Source organism: Ranitomeya imitator, chromosome 4 (assembly GCF_032444005.1).
Source record: "Ranitomeya imitator isolate aRanImi1 chromosome 4, aRanImi1.pri, whole genome shotgun sequence".
In the NCBI taxonomy this organism is placed as follows: domain Eukaryota; kingdom Metazoa; phylum Chordata; class Amphibia; order Anura; family Dendrobatidae; genus Ranitomeya; species Ranitomeya imitator.
Window position 1 is genome coordinate 216,424,583 of NC_091285.1, and position 19,390 is coordinate 216,443,972.

The following is a 19,390-nucleotide window of genomic DNA, read 5'->3' on the forward strand; positions in this document are numbered from 1 at the left end:
ACCGCCAGTGCGGTGCCACGCGCCAGTGTGCGCTTCCTGACCCACGTCTGGGTGCTTAGTGGTACCTGCCAGCACGGCACACTTCGCACTTCGGTGCTATAATTATATATTTCCTTACACACCCAGTAGCGGTGTAGTGCCAGCAAGGGTCTAATCGGACTACAATCCCTGTTGGGGTTAAGTTCGCTGACCACTTGCTCGCGCTCTATGTGCGGTACCGCGGACCTGTGACGCAACAGGATCGCTTTCTTCACGCTGGGTGAGGTTTAACCCACGCGTGTATACTTTTGGATACCGCCATATAGTCTGTCATTTCCTAGCAGCAGGTTTCACCTGCACGGTGGACCCCGGACTGCGAACGCATCTATATCATCTCTCTTGGTGCGTTCCGCCAGTCCTAACAGTGTATTTATTTGGTAAAAGTCTTCACGGCACAGGGGTGTGTAACATAGGGATGCGGGAGCAGAACAGACAAATAAATGTATGACAAAATAGAAAACATTTATTTCACATTGTTAGAAGAAAGCATATGGACTGGACACTGAAATCATTTATAAAGCAATAAAGATTACTTGAAGAAAAAAGAAAATACAACATTTCAAATGAACTGATTATTTAGTTTTTTTTTTTATTTGTTAATTAGGATACACTGTCATGGGTTTACCAGGACAGAGAGGAGCCAGAAGAGAGCAGTGTTTTATTTTTCCTACTCCTGCACTGATTAGAAGCACTTCACCTTCATATTAAATGGTGCAGGTTTCTTTTAGCAGTGCAGGGGTTAATCTGCTCAGTTGAGAGCTCTTGGAAGTTTTCTTGCATTAAGGCTCTCAGCTGTTCACTGTTGGCCACTCCCCTCTCCTATATATTCTGGACCCTGACAAGCACTCATTGCCAGAGCAAACTTCATGCTGCATGGCTAGGAAAAGAGATGAGCAAATATTTCAATGTTCGGTTCAGATTACGAGCGCCAAATTTCCAATATTCGCCTATTAATTTGTCGAATATTCGCCAAACATAACCGAACACCATTCATGTCAATGGGAGGCAAAAGCAAACGCATGCACAACACCACATAACGGCCCCAAATGCTGCCAAAACACATCAAATGAGGGACAGACACCAGAAAAGAGGCCTCAATTCAACCACAGTACAAATTTAGCATGGCATTGCAGCAATCAGCCAGGCATGAGGTATTGGGGTCTGGGACTGCATTTACAGCTTTCAATTCAACATCACAATAAGACAAGGTGGGTGAGGGATCAATGTAGGCCTTTAACCCCTTTACCCCAAGGGTGGTTTGCACGTTAATGACCCGGCCAATTTTTACAATTCTGACCACTGCCCCTTTATGAGGTTATAACTCTGGAAGCTTCAACAGATCCCAATGATTCTGACAATGTTTTCTCGTGACATATTGTACTTCATGACAGTGGTAAAATTTATTTGATATTACCTGCGTTTATTTGTGAAAAAAATAGAAATTTGGCAAAAATGTTGACAATTTTGCAATTTTCCAACTTTGAATTTTTATGCAATTAAATCACAGAGATATGTCACACAAAATACTTAATAAGTAACATTTCCCACATGTCTACTTTACATCAGCACAATTTTGGAACCAAAAATTTTTTTTCTTAGGGAGTTATAAGGGTTAAAATTGACCAGCAATTTCTCATTTTTACAACACCATTTTTTTTAGGGATGTGACAAAACACTCTGGGATCGCCTTTGCTAGGGTCAAAGGACACGTGGTTTGTGCATTGAATCTGAGGTGTACAGCAGGTTTCTGAGCAGGCTGACCTCAGGTCAGATTTATTAACGTGAAAGCAACACAAAAAACAAAACATAAAAATAAATCCTAGCCTGTCCGGCACTAACTAAACAAATACGTTGCTATCTCAACAACTGGGGGGGCTTCTCCCACCCAGCTAACATCACACAGATCTTGAGCAGAGCTCTTTACTCACGTTTGTCTCACACAGGCAGGCAATCTGTGTGCCCCAGGCAGACACTGGAAACACCCAGCTGGTCATCTTTTATTCCTGCAATCATTAACCCATTAGCACCCTGAAGATACTGAGTGGCCTAATTCACATAGGACAAACACCTGGGCGAGATATACCTGCCTCCATCTACCACACCAGCATGAGTCTTACAGGGACCATATCTCATTTGAGGTCATTTTGAGGGGTCTATATGATAGAAAATACCCAAGTGTGACACCATTATAAAAACTGCACCCCTCAAGGTGCTCAAAACCATATTCAAGAAGTTTATTAACCCTTCTGGTGCTTCACAGGAATTTTGGAATGTTTAAATAAAAATGAACATTTAACTGTTTTTCACAAAAAATTTACTTCAGCTCCAATGGACCCCAAAAGTTGTTTTACAATTCTCCTGAGTACACCGATACCCCATATGTTGGGGTAAACCACTGTTTGGGCGCATGACAGAGCTCGGAAGCGAAGGAGCGCCATTTGACTTTTCAATGCAAAATTGACTGGAATCGAGATGGGACACCATGTTGCGTTTGAAGAGCCCCTGACGTGCCTAAACATTGAAACCCCCCACAAGTGACACCATTTTGGAAAGTAGACCCCCTAAGGAACTTATCTAGAGGTGTGGTGAGCACTTTGACCCACCAAGTGCTTCACAGAAGTTTATAATGCAGAACTGTAAAAATAAAAAATCATATTTTTTCACAAAAAATTATCTTTTTACCCCCAATTTTTTATTTTCCAAGGGTAAGATAAGAAATTGGACCACAAAAGTTGTTGTACAATTTGTCCTTGAGTACGCTGATACCCCATATGTGGGGGTAAACCACTGTTTGGGCGCATGGGAGAACTCGGAAGGGAAGGAGCGCCATTTGACTTTTCATTGCAAAATTGACAGGAATTGAGATGGGACGCCATGTTGCGTTTGGAGAGCCACTGATGTGCCTAAACATTGAAACCCCCCACAAGTGACACCATTTTGGAAAGTAGACACCCTAAGGAACTTATTTAGATGTGTGGTGAGCGCTTTGACCCACCAAGGGCTTCAGAGAAGTTTATAATGCAGAGCTGTAAAAATAAAACAAAAATTTTTTTTCACAAAAATTATTTTTTAGCCCCCAGTTTTGTATTTTCCCGAGGGTAAAATTTGTTGTCCAATTTGTCCTGAGTACGCTGATACCCCATATGTGGGGGGGAACCACCGTTTGGATGCATGGGAGGGCTCAGAAAGGAAGGAGCGCTATTTGGAATGCAGATTTAGATGGAATGGTCTGCAGGTGTCACATTGCGTTTGCAGAGCCCCTAATGTGCCTAAACAGTAGAAACCCCCATTTTTGTATTTTCCCAAAGGTAAGAGGAGAAATTCGACCCCAAAAGTTGTCCAATTTGTCCTGAGTACGCTGATACCCCATATGTGGAGGGGAACCACCGTTTGGGCGCATGGGAGGGCTCGGAAGGGAAGGAGCGCCATTTGGAATGCAGACTTAGATGGAATGGCCTGCAGGCATCATATTGCGCTTGCAGAGCCCCTAATGTACCTAAACAGTAGAAACCCCCCACAAGTGACCCCATATTGGAAACAGACCCCCCCAAGAAACTTATCTAGATGTGTTGTGAGAACTTTGAGCCCCCAAGTGTTTCACTACAGTTTATAACGCAGAGCCGTGAAAATAAAAAATCTTTTTTTTCCCACATGAATTATTTTTTAGCCCCCAGTTTTGTATTTTCCCAAGGGTAAAAGGAGAAATTGGACCCCAAAAGTTGTTGTATTTGTCCTGAGTGCGCTGATACCCCATATGTTGGGGTAAACCCCTGTTTGGGCACACGGGAAGGGAAGGAGCACTGTTTTACTTTTTCAACGCAGAATTGGCTGGAATTGAGATCGGACAACATGTCGCATTTGGAGAGCCCCTGATGTGCCTAAACAGTGGAAACCTCCCAATTATAATTGAAACCCTAATCCAAACACACCTCTAACCCTAATCCCAACAGTAACCCTAACCACACCTCTAACCCTGACACACCCCTAACCCTAATCACAACCCTATTCCCAACCATAAATGTAATCTAAACCCTAACCGTAACTTTAGCCCCAACCCTAACCCTAACTTTAGCCCCAACCCTAACTGTAGCCTTAACCCTAGCTGCAACCCTAACCCTAGTCCTAACCCTAACCCTAGCCCTAACCTTAGCCCTAACCCTAGCCCTAACCCTAGCCCTAACCATAACCCTAACCCTAGCCCTAACTCTAACCCTAGCCCCAACCCTAGCCCTAACCCTAACCCTAGCCCTCATGGGAAACTGGAAATAAATACATTTTTTAATTTTTCCCTAACTAAGGGGGTGATGAAGGGGGGTTTGATTTACTTTTATAGCGGGTTTTTTAGCGGGTTTTTATAATTGGCAGCTGTCACACACTGAAAGACGCTTTTTATTGCAAAAAATATTTTTTGTATTACCACATTTTGAGAGCTATAATTTTTCCATATTTTGGTACACAGAGTCATGTGAGGGCTTGTTTTTTGCGGGACGAGTTGACGTTTTTATTGGTAACATTTTCGGGCACGTGACCTTTTTGATCGCCTTTTATTCCGATTTTTGTGAGGCAGAATGACCAAAAACCAGCTATTCATGAATTTCTTTTGGGGGAGGAATTTATACCGTTCCGCGTTTGGTAAAATTGATAAAGCAGTTTTATTCTTCGGGTCAGTACAATTACAGTGACACCTCATTTATATCATTTTTTTATGTTTTGGCGCTTTTATACGATATTTTATAGAAAAAATAATTATTTTTGCATCGCTTTATTCTCAGGGCTATAACTTTTTTAATTTTTTGCTCATGATGCTGTATTGTGGCTCGTTTTTTGCGGGACAAGATGACGTTTTCAGCGGTACCATGGTTATTTATATCTGTCTTTTTGATCGCGTGTTATTCCACTTTTTGTTCGGCGGTATGATAATAAAGCGTTGTTTTTTGCCCCGTGTTTTTTTTTTCTAACGGTGTTTACTGAAGGGGTTAACTAGTGGGCCAGTTTTATAGGTCGGGCCGTTATGGACGTGGCAATACTAAATATGTGCACTTTTATTGTTTTTTTTTTGTTATTTAGATAAAGAAATGTATTTATGGGAATTATATATATATATATATATATATATCTTTTTTTTTTTTTCTTTTTTTTCATTATTTAGGAATTTTTTTTTATTTTTATACTTTGTCCCGTGGGGGACATCACAGATCGTTGATCTGACAGATTGCACAGCACTCTGTCAGATCAGCGATCTGGCTTAGAGCACTGCAGGCTTACCAAGCGCCTGCTCTGATCAGGCACTTGGTAAGCCACCTCCCTCCATGCAGGACCCGGATGCCGCAGCCATCTTGAATCCGGGCCTGCTACAAGGAGGGAGGTAAGGAGACCCTCGCAGCAACGCGATCACATCGCGTTGCTGCGGGGGTCTCAGGGAAGCCCGCAGGGAGCCCCCTCCCTGCGCGATGCTTCCCTGTACCGCCGGCACACCGCGATCATGTTTGATCGCGGTGTGCCGGGGGTTAATGTGCCGGGGGCGGTCCGTGACCACTCCTGGCACATAGTGCCGGATGTCAGCTGCGATAGGCAGCTGACACCGGGCCGCGATCGGCAGCGCTTACCCTTGTGAGCGCGGCCGATCGCGTATGACGTACTATCCCATCGGTGGTCATACGGGCCCACCCCACCTCGACGGGATAGTACGTCTAATGTCAGAAAGGGGTTAAGGATAGTAATATGGGTAGTTGAGTCCAAGGCAGTGGAGGCCTGATGGTCTCGGAGGCCTATTGCTAAAGGAAACACGCTTGAAGTAGACCCAACCAGTAGATTTGAGCGACTTTTACTTTTTTAGGATCGAGTTGGGTTTCACGAAACCCGACATTGTTAAAAGTCGGGTCGGGTGAAATCGGCCGTTTATTGTGAAAAGTCGGGGGCCGACTGAAACACGAAACCCAATGCAAGTCAATGGGGAATCAAAGTCGGCAGTGAGTGGAGGACAGGAAAACACCTACAGTGTCCATTTTAATGCTAAAAACATCAATTCTTATTTCTTAAGCTTGTAAATCTTAATTTACTTTAAAATAATAGTTAGGCATTGAAAACAGGGGGTCATTTGGCTAAAGTTGTGGGGGGTAGGGCTGGCTCAAGATTTTCGTGGGCCCAGGAAATGCGGAAAAAGTCACGGCGGTGGAGCAGGGAGAGGTAAGTAATTCAACTTTGTAAGTGCTGTGATCTTGAGCAAGCAGGGGGAGCCCACTCGTTGGCACTTGGCACTGGCACAGGGCCCTTCATAGTACGGCGGTGTGTTTGACGGCGGGTGGCGCCTCCCACTACCAGAGACACTTTTGCATACTATGAGGGGCCCTGTGCCAGTGACGTCGCCAACGAGTATGCCCCCCACCTGATGAAGGAACCTGCACCTCCATCTGCACCTTCCTCTTTGTCCCCATGTAAGGTGGTATAGTATGCAGGAAGGGGAACCTGACTTTCAGCAGGGTCAGACTCTGGCTGTGTAGAGTGCAAGGGGAATGTAGTGGTCTGGGTCAATGTACCAGCAGACTCATCTAGCAGTGGCTGGGCAATGGGCAGGATGAGGAGGAAACACAGATATAGGCCCAAATAATAAAATAGGCTAAATGCAGTTCAAAATTGGTAACAGGACTAAACAGGCGGCATAGCTTTGTTCAGTGGAGGACAACTGTAATGAGTGGTGCAGACACAGTTAGTAGGCCCCCAAAAAGGAGGCTAAAAGCAGTTCAAAATTGGTAACAGGACTTAACAGAAGGCATTGCTTTGTTCAGTGGAGGACAACTGAAATGAATGGCACAGACATAGTTTGTAGACACAAAATAAAAAGTAGGCTAAATGCAGTTCAAAATTGGTAACAGGACTAAACAAGCGGCATAGCTTTGTTCAGTGGAGGACAACTGTAATGAGTGGCGGAGACACAGCTTGTAGGCCCACAATAAAAAAGTAGGCTAAATGCAGTTCAAAACTGGCAACAGGACTAAACAGGCGGCATAGCTTTGTTCAGTGGAGGACAACTGTAATGAGTGGCACAGACACAGTTAGTAGGCCCAAATACAAAAGTAGGCTAAATGCAGATCGAAATTGGTAACAGGACTAAACAGGCGGCATAGCTTTGTTCAGTGGAGGACAACTGTAATAAGTGGCGCAGACACAGTTTGTAGGCCCACAATAAAAAAGTAGGCTAAATGCAGTTCAAAATTGGTAACAGGACTAAACAGGTGCCAAAGCTTTGTTTAGTGGAGGACAACTGTAATGAGTGGCGCAGACACAGTTAGTAGGCCCAAATACAAAATTAGGTTAAATGCAGTTCAAAATTGGTAACAGGACTAAACAGGCGGCATAGCTTTGCTCAGTTGAGGACAACTGTAATGAGTGGCGCAGACACAGTTTCTAGGCCTAAAATAAAAAGTAGGCTAAATGCAGTTCAAAATTGGTAACAGGACTAAACAGGGGGCCAAGCTTTGTTCACTGGAGGACAACTGTAATGAGTGGTGCAGACACAGTTAGTAGGGCCAAATAAAGAAAAGTAGGCTAAATGCAGTTCAAAATTGGTAACAGGACTAAACAGGCGGTCTGACTACCTTGCCTGCCTCAAGATGCACACTGCCCAGCCATGACTGAGTTTCTTGCTACAAGTACTCGGCCAGTAATTCCGCGGTGTGTCTGTTGTCGCCCAAACACTTCATTTGTAGCACAGCCTGCTGACGCTTACCACTAGCTGTTCCATAATGGGACACCTCGTGTGCAACACTGGCAGCTGCGGAAGGAGTGGTCGTGTGACTGTGCTCTGTGGATGAGCTTTCGCTTCTGGAGGAGGAGGAGGAGGGGTGGCGAACGCCTACAGCCAACTGTTTTCTAGACCGTGGGCTAGGCAGACCTGTCCCACTATGGCTGTCCCCTGTGGACCCTGCATCCACCACATAAACTAAGTGCGCCGTGATGGACACGTAACGTCCCTGGCCATGCCTACTGGTCCATGCATCTGTTGTGAGGTGCACCTTTCTACTGACTGATTGCCTCAGTGCATGGACAATGTGGTCTTTGACATGCTGGTGGAGGGCTGGGATGGATTTTCTCGCAAAGAAATGTCACCTGGTAGGTCATAGCGTGGTACTGCGTAGGCCATCAGGGCTTAGAAAGCTTCGCTTTCAACCAACCGGTAGGGCATCATCTCTACCAAGATTAGTCTAGCAATGTGGGCGTTCAAACCCTGTGTATGCGGATGAGAGGATGAGTACAGTACTTTCTTTTCCTAACGAGAGTCTCTTGTAGTGTGAGCTGGACTGGAGAGCTGCATATGGTGGAACTAGCGGGGGTGGTGGTGGACATGGCAGATTGAGAGAGGGTTGGTGATGGTATTCTTGATGTTGGCCTACATACAATGCTTCCTACCAAGAACCTTGTGATTCCCTGACTGCCTTGGCCTTGTGACAATACCTCCACATTTGATGCTGGTGTTGTCCTAACCGGTGGGCTTACAGTGAGGGAAGCAATGTAGCGTTGCTGACTAACTTCATTCTGAGCATGTGCACCAATGTTACGGGACGTTTGGTAGTTAGTCCAGGCTTGCAAGTGCATGCTGGTTAAATGTCTAAGCATGCACATTGTATTTAAATTTTGAAGATTCTTCCCTCTGCTAAAGGTCTTTGAGCATTTCTTACAGATAACTTTGCACTGATTATTCGGATTTTGGTTAAAAAATACCCACACTGCACTCTTCCTACTATGGAATAACCTTTTCAGGCATTGCATGCTGTGCTACTTTCACCGGATGGCCACACTGTCCTAAAACTGTTTTGGGTTTTGACAAACGTTTTTGGCCAGATACGGGCCTGCCAGATGAAAGCTGTTTCGATGTTAATGGCTGCTGCTGATCATCCTCCTCCGCTTCTGAGCTACTGGCAGCGGCACCCTCTTCTCCAAATGGCTGCCAATCTGGGTCAACAACTGGGTCATCTATCACCTCCTCTTCAATTTCATGTGCACCTTCCTCTGTGTCACCGTGTAAGGTGCTATAGCGTTCGGGACGGGGCACCATAGTCTCATCAGGGTCAGATTCTGGCTCAGTACACTGCGAGGGCAATGTAGTGATCTGAGTCAATGGAACAGCATAATAATCTAGCTGTGGCTGTGCATCTGTGCACTCCATGTCCGATTCATCTTGTAATGGGCTTTTAACAATTTCCCTCCCAAACCCAGGCACGGTATGTGTAAAAAGAGCTCCATGGAGTAAACTGTAGTGTCGCCTGCTGCATCCTTCACTTTTGGTTTGGATGAAGGACACAAGGAAGCGACTTGTTCCTGACCGGGAGCATCCACTGATGACTCGCTGCTTTTATATTTTGAACTTTCTGAAGAGGAGGCGAAAGAGCTAGAGGCTGAGTCAGCAAGGAAAGCCAAAACTTTTTCCTGCTGCTCCGGCTTTAAAAGCTGTTTTCCTACTCCCAGATAAAGGAGCCTTCGAGGCCTTGTGTAGCCAGACAATGACGCTGGCTCAACACCTCGAGCCTTTGGTGCTATTTTGCTTTTCCCACTACCACCAGATGCACCCCCACCACCATCAGTACCAGCTGGCAACGACCACCCGCGGCCTCTTCCACCAGACTTCCTCATTTTTGGAAAAATCTAACCAAAATAGCAACCGTTATATGGTACTGTGAAACAAGGAAAAAGGTGTATATAAACTTGTTGAGAATTTAAATCTCCTTTTTTTGGGGGGGAAGACTGCACCAAAACTCAGGCCCAGTGTATTACACTACACACTGTAAGTGGCAGAACATGGCTGGAAGATATACGACAAACTAACAAAACTGACGTAGATCCACTTAGTGCCAATTTAAATCTCCCTTTTTTTTTGGGGGGGAGACTGCACCAAAACTTAGGCCCAGTGTATTACACTACACAATGTAAATGGCAGAACGTGGCTGGAAGATGTACGACAAACTAACAGAACTGACGTAGATCCACTTAGTGCCAATTTAAATCTCCTTTTTTTTTGGGGGGGGGGCTGCAACAAAACTCAGGCCCAGTGTATTACACTACACAATGTAAGTGGCAGAACGTGGCTGCAGGATGTACGACAAACTAACTGAACTGACGTAGATCCACTTAGTGCCAATTTAAATCTCCCTTTTTTGGGGGGAGACTGCAACAAAACTCAGGCCCAGTGTATTACACTACACAATGTAAGTGGCAGAATGTGGCTGGAAGATATATCAAAAAATACAAGGGCTGTAGTACAATTTCAATCTCCCTACAATGATCTCAGGACAAGTATGGCAGCAATAAAAAGGACTGGTGCACACAAAAGTGTGAACAAATAAACAAGATAACTGTGCAAAAAGGAGCAACAGGATTTTTGCTTTTAAAAAAGCAGTTGGTTTGCACAGCGGCGTACAAACAGCAATGCAGCTATCAGGGAGCCTTATAGGGCAGCCTAATGAGCTACAGTGCTGATGCACAAAAATATAAACTCCACTGTCCCTGCAAAGAAAAGGTGGTGTTGGACAGTGGAAATCGCTACAGCACAAGCAGTTATGGGGCTTAATCTTCCCTCCCTAACTATCTTCCTTCTTCTGATGCAGCTGCAGCAACCTCTCCCTATGCTAAGATCGGCAGAAGTAAGATGGCGGTTGGCATGCACGCCCCTTTATAGCCCCTGTGATGCCGCAGAAAGCAAGCCAATCACTGTCATGCCCTTCTCTAAGATGGTGGGGACCGAGACCTATGTCACCACGCTGCCCGCACTCTGCGTCCTCCTTCATTGGATGAAAAATGGCGCTGAAAACGTCATACGAAACGCGACTTTGGCGTGCTGATCGCCGACCTCATGGCCGATCCCACACTAGGATCGGGTCAGGTTTCACGAAACCCAACTTTGCCGAAAGTCGGTGAATTTTTTAGTTTGTCCGATCCATTTCGCTCAACCCTAGTCACAATACAGTTGCTGTGGGATAAGTACAATCTGCCTGGACTGGTAAAGCAACTGACTCTTTGTCAATGGGATCTTGTCCAGTCCATGAAGGATCTCTAATCCCTTGTGGACTCACTGTCTCAGACACCTACAATTTCGCCACCGGATTCTCAACACCTGCTAAAGCCTAATTATCACCTGGGACATTCTGCTTGGGAAATTTCTCCACATTTCCCACTCCTTCCCTTTTTAAGACATTAAGGCCTGCCGGACTTTGTAAACTCGTGCACTGTACATTTTGAGTTATGTCCCAGCCATTTTTTTCAGACCAGTCCAAAGTGGTCTCATTTTTTCTTGGCTGTTTGGATACACTTTGGTGTGGGCTGTGCAATTATGGGAGCCAGATGACCATATGATACGTTCCATACCATTTTCCTGTCTGCCTTCTGTAAGGCATTTGGCAAAGTGGGTCTAATCCATTCTACCACTGATTTCATAATGTTACTCAGACAAGGGACTAACTCAGTGGGACATTATACAATCCAGTTCAGTTCCCTGTCTGCTGAGATGACCTGGAACAATGATGCTCTCATGGGTGTCTTCTATCCCAGCCTATCTATTCAGATGAACTCGAAGGCAGAGATTTGCCTTACACACTTGATGACTTGATTTTTGGACTTGCATTTTAAGAAAAGTTCCAAGGACGAAAATGCTCGATTACTGTGTGTCACATCCCAGAACTTCTTTAAACTCTCCACCCATAATGGCTCAACTGAAACTCATGGAGATTGGTTTGAACAGACAGAAAAATTGTACCAAACCGAAGGTCAAACAAGGAGAACTGCAGACCCCAGGCAAGTGTACAGAGGGTGTTGTTCAATATACAGCAGGGTCACAGATGAGAAAAGAACTAATTTCCACACAGTCCACAGTCAATAACTATTTTACTTCGGAACGAAGATGTTCCAACTTGGATTTGATAAAAACACAAAGAAGACACATCAAACAAACATTTTGCCAGAAGGCTATATCTACTCTGCTGGACAGCTTGGCACCCAAGAGAACTGTTTCTGTTATATTCTCTATGGGAATTTACCTGTTGGATTGCCCATTCAAACCAGCCACCATTACCTTATCACACCCTGAGAGAAAACTGGTTTAATTGAGTGCAAAGCACGGGCTCGTATGCGGTCTAGCACAGTGGTTCACAATCTTAAGAATAGACACATATGTTTCTATACCTATTTCCCAACCAAACGTTCCCCTCCCGTCCCCTTATAAACTCAAGAAACTAAAGGATAAGTCAGTCTTCAACTATATGGAGAGTATTACAGAATTAAACAAATGTTTATATATTCATAAATTTATATATATATATATATATATATATATATATATATATATATACACACACATCAGTGAAGATATTGTGGACAAAGTCTATTAGAGCTGAATCACTGCTCCACCTTAAAATTTACCACAGAGAGACCTCTCTTCCAGAGAACAGAGAGGAAAACACAAGTCCTTCCTGGAGTTCACTGCATGCTGTGTCAGCATCTAAATGCTAAATGTAGCATAGAATCCTTATTTACTGAACAGCATGAAAACATAGTGACAAATCTAGGGTTTCTGGCCAATGATTCCGGCAGGAAAATGTAGTCCGTTGAGTCAATATACCAAACTAGCTAACTGAAAGTTGTGTTCTGTGAGCAGGGATATTTGCAATCTCAAAATATGGGATATGGGTACCAAAAATCTTACCCGGGAGGAGGCATATTGTTTGAAACATCTTAAAAAACAAGATTCTTTTGTCATCAAGGAGGCCGACAAAGGGGGCAATATTGTGATCTGGCCCAATGATATGTACGTCGCTGAGGCCAAAAGGCAACTATTAAATACTTCTCATTATCACGTCTTACCCTCGGATCCTACGGACATCTTTAAGAAACATCTTGATGGACTGGTTTTGACCGCCTACAGTTTGGGAATTATTAACAAGAGAGAGAAGGATTTCTTGATTATTGAGACGCCCAGAGTGTCTACGTACTACATGCTCCCCAAGGTGCACAAAAGTCTGGATAACCCCCCCAGGTAGGCCCATTATATCGGGGATTAGGGGGTAATTTGAGAGGCCATGCATATATTTGGATTATTTCCTGCAGCCCCTGGTCTTCTCTTTGGGGTCGTATATTCGGGACTCTATGCATTTGATAGAAAGGATTGGGAGGTTGGAGACACCAAGGGGCACTTTGATTGTCACACTTGACGTAGAGTCCCTGTACACCAGTATTGACCATAAGCTTGGACTGGGGGCAGTTGCGTACTTCTTGGACAAAAAGTCAAGCAGGGACAGGGACCATGACTTCTTTATATTGGATTTGCTGAGGATAGTTCTGGAGAAGAATTATTTTACTTTCGACCGCACCTTTTACAGACAGGCGTCTGGCACCGACATGGGTGCCAGGTGCGCACCATCATATGCAAACCTTTACATGGGGTGGTGGGAAGAGACTCATGTATATGAGCTTCAGCAGTTCCATGAGCATGTGCTAGAATGGCACATATTCATTTTTCTGGGTTGGGACCCTGGATGCGTGTAATAACTTTATTGATTTGCTTAACAGGAACCCATGGAACATCAGACTTACATCTAAGGTATCTCCTACCAGGGTGAACTTCCTGGATCTAAACATCATTATGAAGGATAATCGTATCACTACGAATTTACACAGGAAGGAGACGGCTACTAACAGCTTACTCCACTACGGCAGTGCATATCCGATTCATCTTTGCAACAGCATACCCAAAGGACAGTACCTGAGGGTTAAGAGGAACTGTTTGGCTGAGGATGATTTTTGGGCAGAATCGCAGAAGCTTACGGATAGGTTCCAAGCGATTTCATGAACGTTCCAACATTCCCAGCAGTGTGAGCGGGAGGACATACTTAAACCAAAACAGAAGAAGAGTGCACGGACAATCGACCTGATCACTGTGTACCATAACCAATGGGGGGACGTGTATGAGATCCTTAAGAAAAATTGGAACATTTTACTCACGGAACCCAAACTCCACCCCTGGCTGGCCCCAACTCCTAGAATGGTGGCCAGAAGGTCGCGGAATCTCAAGGACGAGTTGGTATCCAGCCACTTTAAACGGGCATCCATTAAGAGCAGTAATTGTGGCCGCGTCTTTGGCTCTTATCCGTGTGGGGGTTGCAACGTGTGTAGCTTTATGATATCTGATACGGGTCTAACACTCCCACACATCTCAAAAAGGATTGAACCATCAGCGTATTTCAACCACCGCACCAGGAATTTGGTGTATGCCCTGGTGTGTAGGTGCCCCAAAATTTATGTGGGGTACACGACACAGGAGTTAAGACGCCGGGTGCAACACCTGTCCAGTATCAACACAGCCAGGAAAGATTGGAAGAAAGGAAAAAAACTCTCATCGGTGGCAGGACATTTTTTGCAGGAGCATGGGGGTTCTGCTGGGAATTTGAGGGTTATGGGGTTGGAAGGGGTGAAACTGGATATAAGGGGTGGCAACATCACATTGGACCTGCTTAGGAGAGAGTCCAAGTGGATCTACAATCTGAACAGCCGGGCTCCGGGAGGGATTAACTTCTATTTACCGGCTTCTATAAGCAGGTCTAGCTTTAGAAACACAAATCTGAGGCCGGTTGATTCAAGGCCACCTATTCCTACGGTTGTAATATCCGTGAGGGCTGCTCCTGGAGGACAATTTGTCTTTTGGGTAGATAGATCTGGTGGACTTCTTGGATCACCATCAAATGTACTGTCTGTATGCCCAGACTTATAGTCATTGGGTCCTCATTGTGCTGCCGGCTGTATTCTCTCCCCTTTCTTCTCTATTCCCCCTTCCCCTCTTTCCCCGTCCTCTCCCCTCCCCTCCCCTTCTCCCTTAACTCTATCCCCTGTCTATCTATGGGCCCCCCCACCTTTTTATTGTGCATTGGAACGAGTCATCTCTGTTACCCTGTATACACCCCTCCCGCCTGTTTGGCGGTGTTCGGGTGTTTGGTCTATCACTCTTTATGCCCACCACATTCACCCCGGTTTTGGGGGTATGCTTATTTACTCACTGTCATCAACTGGGCACCAGCTCCTTTCGGGACTGGGACTTTGTTTTGTAAAGCATGTTAGCCTCACTAGTATGTATATATTTGGTAGTTGGGTTGAATACAGGAGGCTTGGTATTTGTGGTACCAAGAATCTTTGGGTATTAACTTATGCACATCTTTTGCCAGCCTTGTATGCTTATCTCCAACTCCCTGTGCATAAGGGATAATAATAATAAAGATAATCCTTCAAAAAAAGTTAAAGTGTTCTTCCATAACTGGAATTATTCAAGCATACCCTTCTTTCTATGTTTTATCTAGTGTAGTGGTTCTGAAACGTGGTGGGCCAGTTGTGTGGGACCTCTCCGCTTCTTCCCCTTTTGTGGGTTATATGAAATCTTTTGATTATTACCCCCCCATATGTGTGTGGAGAATACCCTCATTATAGCTCTATGTCCTTCTGGGGTGGTCATCCTCATATACTTGAATCTGTGCTCGGCTTTCTGTGGCCACTATTTTCTATATTTTTTATGTTTATCTGCCCAGTGCCCATATTTTGAAACTCAATATTCTGCATGGGGCGTGTTAAATAAATGGGACTTGATGTAACACATACTAGTTCATTTGGTATGGATATATCGTAATTATTTGAGTCCACATTCGTACCACTCATCGGTTTTGCGTTTATATATTTCTCTTACCATCAGACATGTATATTTTCTGTCATCGGACTTGCGTGGGTGGTAACATGGTCTGGGACCATACCATGTGCTCAATATTCTCACCAATTCTGATGGGTCACATACGTTCTTTGTACAGTAATTTGGGCGATCACATATGGAGTTTGGCATATCAACAAATCATTTACAGCATGTGTGGTGTGGATGTGGTACCTGACTGTCTGTGTTCTGAATGGCATTCTATATCCCCATTATGTATGCCTGGGCGTCCTTCCCATGGCAACTGGTGCGCGTGCGCACAAGCCTCATGATCGTCACATATGAAATAGGTATCTGCCTCTACTACGCATGCCTGGGCGTCCTTCCCGTGGTAACCCGGGCGCGTGCGCATAAGATTCATTAAAATACTAATTGATTTTTACTTTTTGGACCCATGCGCTTGCGCACAGACTCCATGGTAACCTTAGACCAATCGGCGCTGGTCTTCCTGAATGATTTGGTCTGTACACAGTACATGGGAGTTGATAGGTTGGCACACTGGCGGTCAATTGCGGTATTGGTGTGCGCAGGTCCGGAATCATTTATCCAGCGCCCCACATCTATGGGTTACTGGGACGCCGTCGGCAGCCATACAGGTGATATAAATCTCTCTTCATTATGTCTCACACATAAAAGGCATGTCTGGGAGGTTATCCTCACTACCTTCCCCTGACGAAGACGCTCTAGCAGCGTCGATACGCATGGGGCCTCTATCCCCCCTCTTGGATCTCCCTGGTCTTAACTTTATTCCCTGCACACCCCAGCTTTACTTAGGTGCATACGCCCTTTTATGCTTGCTGCATTTATATCTACCTTGAGGGCACACTTATTCACTGATATCAATGGGGTACCGACTCCTCAGTGGCTGGAAACTCTGCGTTGTACTTGGTAATGTATGATATGGGGTGTTAGAACTAGGGTAGGCTGTAAGCTAGCTATACCAGTTATCTGCCTGGTTTAGCACCTGATCTTCCTTCAGGACAGCATCTTGGATTTATTACAGGCCTGCTATGTGACTGGGGGGCATTGGTCACATTTAGGATCTGATTTTTTGGGGGGGACTCTTTCAGCTGGCAGCACAAGGTATTAAATATACAGTGGGGCAAAAAAGTATTTAGTCAGTCAGCAATAGTGCAAGTTCCACCACTTAAAAAGATGAGAGGTGTCTGTAATTTACATCATAGGTAGACCTCAACTATGGGAGACAAACTGAGAAAAAAAAATCCAGAAAATCACATTGTCTGTTTTTTTATGATTTTTTTTGCATATTATGGTGGAAAATAAGTATTTGGTCAGAAACAAACAATCAAGATTTCTGGCTCTCACAGACCTGTAACTTCTTCTTTAAGAGTCTCCTCTTTCCTCCACTCATTACCTGTAGTAATGGCACCTGTTTAAACTTGTTATCAGTATAAAAATACACCTGTGCACACCCTCAAACAGTCTGACTCCAAACTCCACTATGGTGAAGACCAAAGAGCTGTCAAAGGACACCAAAAACAAAATTGTAGCCCTGCACCAGGCTGGGAAGACTGAATCTGCAATAGCCAACCAGCTTGGAGTGAAGAAATCAACAGTGGGAGCAATAATTAGAAAATGGAAGACATACAAGACCACTGATAATCTCCCTCGATCTGGGGCTCCACGCAAAATCCCACCCCGTGGGGTCAGAATGATCACAAGAACGGTGAGCAAAAATCCCAGAACCACGCGGGGGGACCTAGTGAATGAACTGCAGAGAGCTGGGACCAATGTAACAAGGCCTACCATAAGTAACACACTACGTCACCATGGACTCAGATCCTGCAGTGCCAGACGTGTCCCACTGCTTAAGCCAGTACATGTCCGGGCCCGTCTAAAGTTTGCTAGAGAGCATTTGGATGATCCAGAGGAGTTTTGGGAGAATGTCCTATGGTCTGATGAAACCAAACTGGAACTGTTTGGTAGAAACACAACTTGTTGTGTTTGGAGGAAAAAGAATACTGAGTTGCATCCATCAAACACCATACCTACTGTAAAGCATTGTGGTGGAAACATCATGCTTTGGGGCTGTTTCTCTGCAAAGGGGCCAGGACGACTGATCCGGGTACATGAAAGAATGAATGGGGCCATGTATCGTGAGATTTTGAGTGCAAACCTCCTTCCATCAGCAAGGGCATTGAAGATGAAACGTGGCTGGGTCTTTCAACATGACAATGATCCAAAGCACACCGCCAGGGCAACGAAGGAGTGGCTTCGTAAGAAGCATTTCAAGGTCCTGGAGTGGCCTAGCCAGTCTCCAGATCTCAACCCTATAGAAAACCTTTGGAGGGAGTTGAAAGTCCGTGTTGCCAAGCGAAAAGCCAAAAACATCACTGCTCTAGAGGAGATCTGCATGGAGGAACGGGCCAACATACCAACAACAGTGTGTGGCAACCTTGTGAAGACTTACAGAAAATGTTTGACCTCTGTCATTGCCAACAAAGGATATATTATAAAGTATTGAGATGAAATTTTGTTTCTGACCAAATACTTATTTTCCACCATAATATGCAAATAAAATGTTAAAAAAACAGACAATGTGATTTTCTGGATTTTTTTTCCTCAGTTTGTCTCCCATAGTTGAGGTCTACCTATGATGTAAATTACAGACGCCTCTCATCTTTTTAAGTGGTGGAACTTGCACTATTGCTGACTGACTAAATACTTTTTTGCCCCACTGTATGTGTTGTTATTGTATTAATCTGCTAATCTGTTTAAATGTCCTTTGCATAACTTGCACATTTGCTGTGTATTGATATATGGATCCTTGCTATTGTATTTGGGGGGATGTGGGTAGGTCCGTTTAGTTTTTAAATGTTTTTAAATGTTTGTTTCTCCCTGCTTTGCCTTTATGTATGGTGAGTTGTTATAATAAAATTTATTGCATTAGGCTGGTCCCACTGTGTGCATATTCTTTTTCTTTTGTGTTTTTTCTGGTACTTTATATATGCACGTGGTCGATCCCCTTTGTATATATTCTGTGCGGTGCCCGCCTCTCTGTGTTTTTTCAATTGTGTTCTGGCCTTGTGTCTCTTGGCACCAAAATATATTGTGATGCGTGCATGATTAGTTACTGCGGCTTCGCAGTGGGCTTTTATTGTTTCTTACTGCCTGGTCTGCTCCAACGACACAATCAGGACACGCAGTCAGATGCAGAGCTCTTGCAGCCGTTGAGCAATACGGACGAGGCTTGTGCTCAGGTACGGACTGGTGCTGAAATTCAGCCCTGGCATTTGAAATAACACACGCCCATGTTGTCCCCGTCCCCATGAACCAGATGGGATATATTACTAATATTACCCTGGATGGAGGAAAGCAAGATTTACTACATGATCCAATATTTCTAATAATACCGGTGGCCTGCTGGGGTAAGTGACTGGGTCAGTGACTTTGTGCTCGGTCACAACTCTTAACAGTACGGGTGTCTTGAGAACACCGATTCTGTTAACAACTTTGCAGACAAGGCAGCCCATGACCAGACAGGCCCTTCTGGCATTTGTCAGAATTATCAGAATTGCCAGATGGCCAGTCTGACCCTGCTTGTGCTATAACGCTTTCACTTTTCACTTCACAGGTCCCTTCTCTTCTTTAACAGCAGGAATT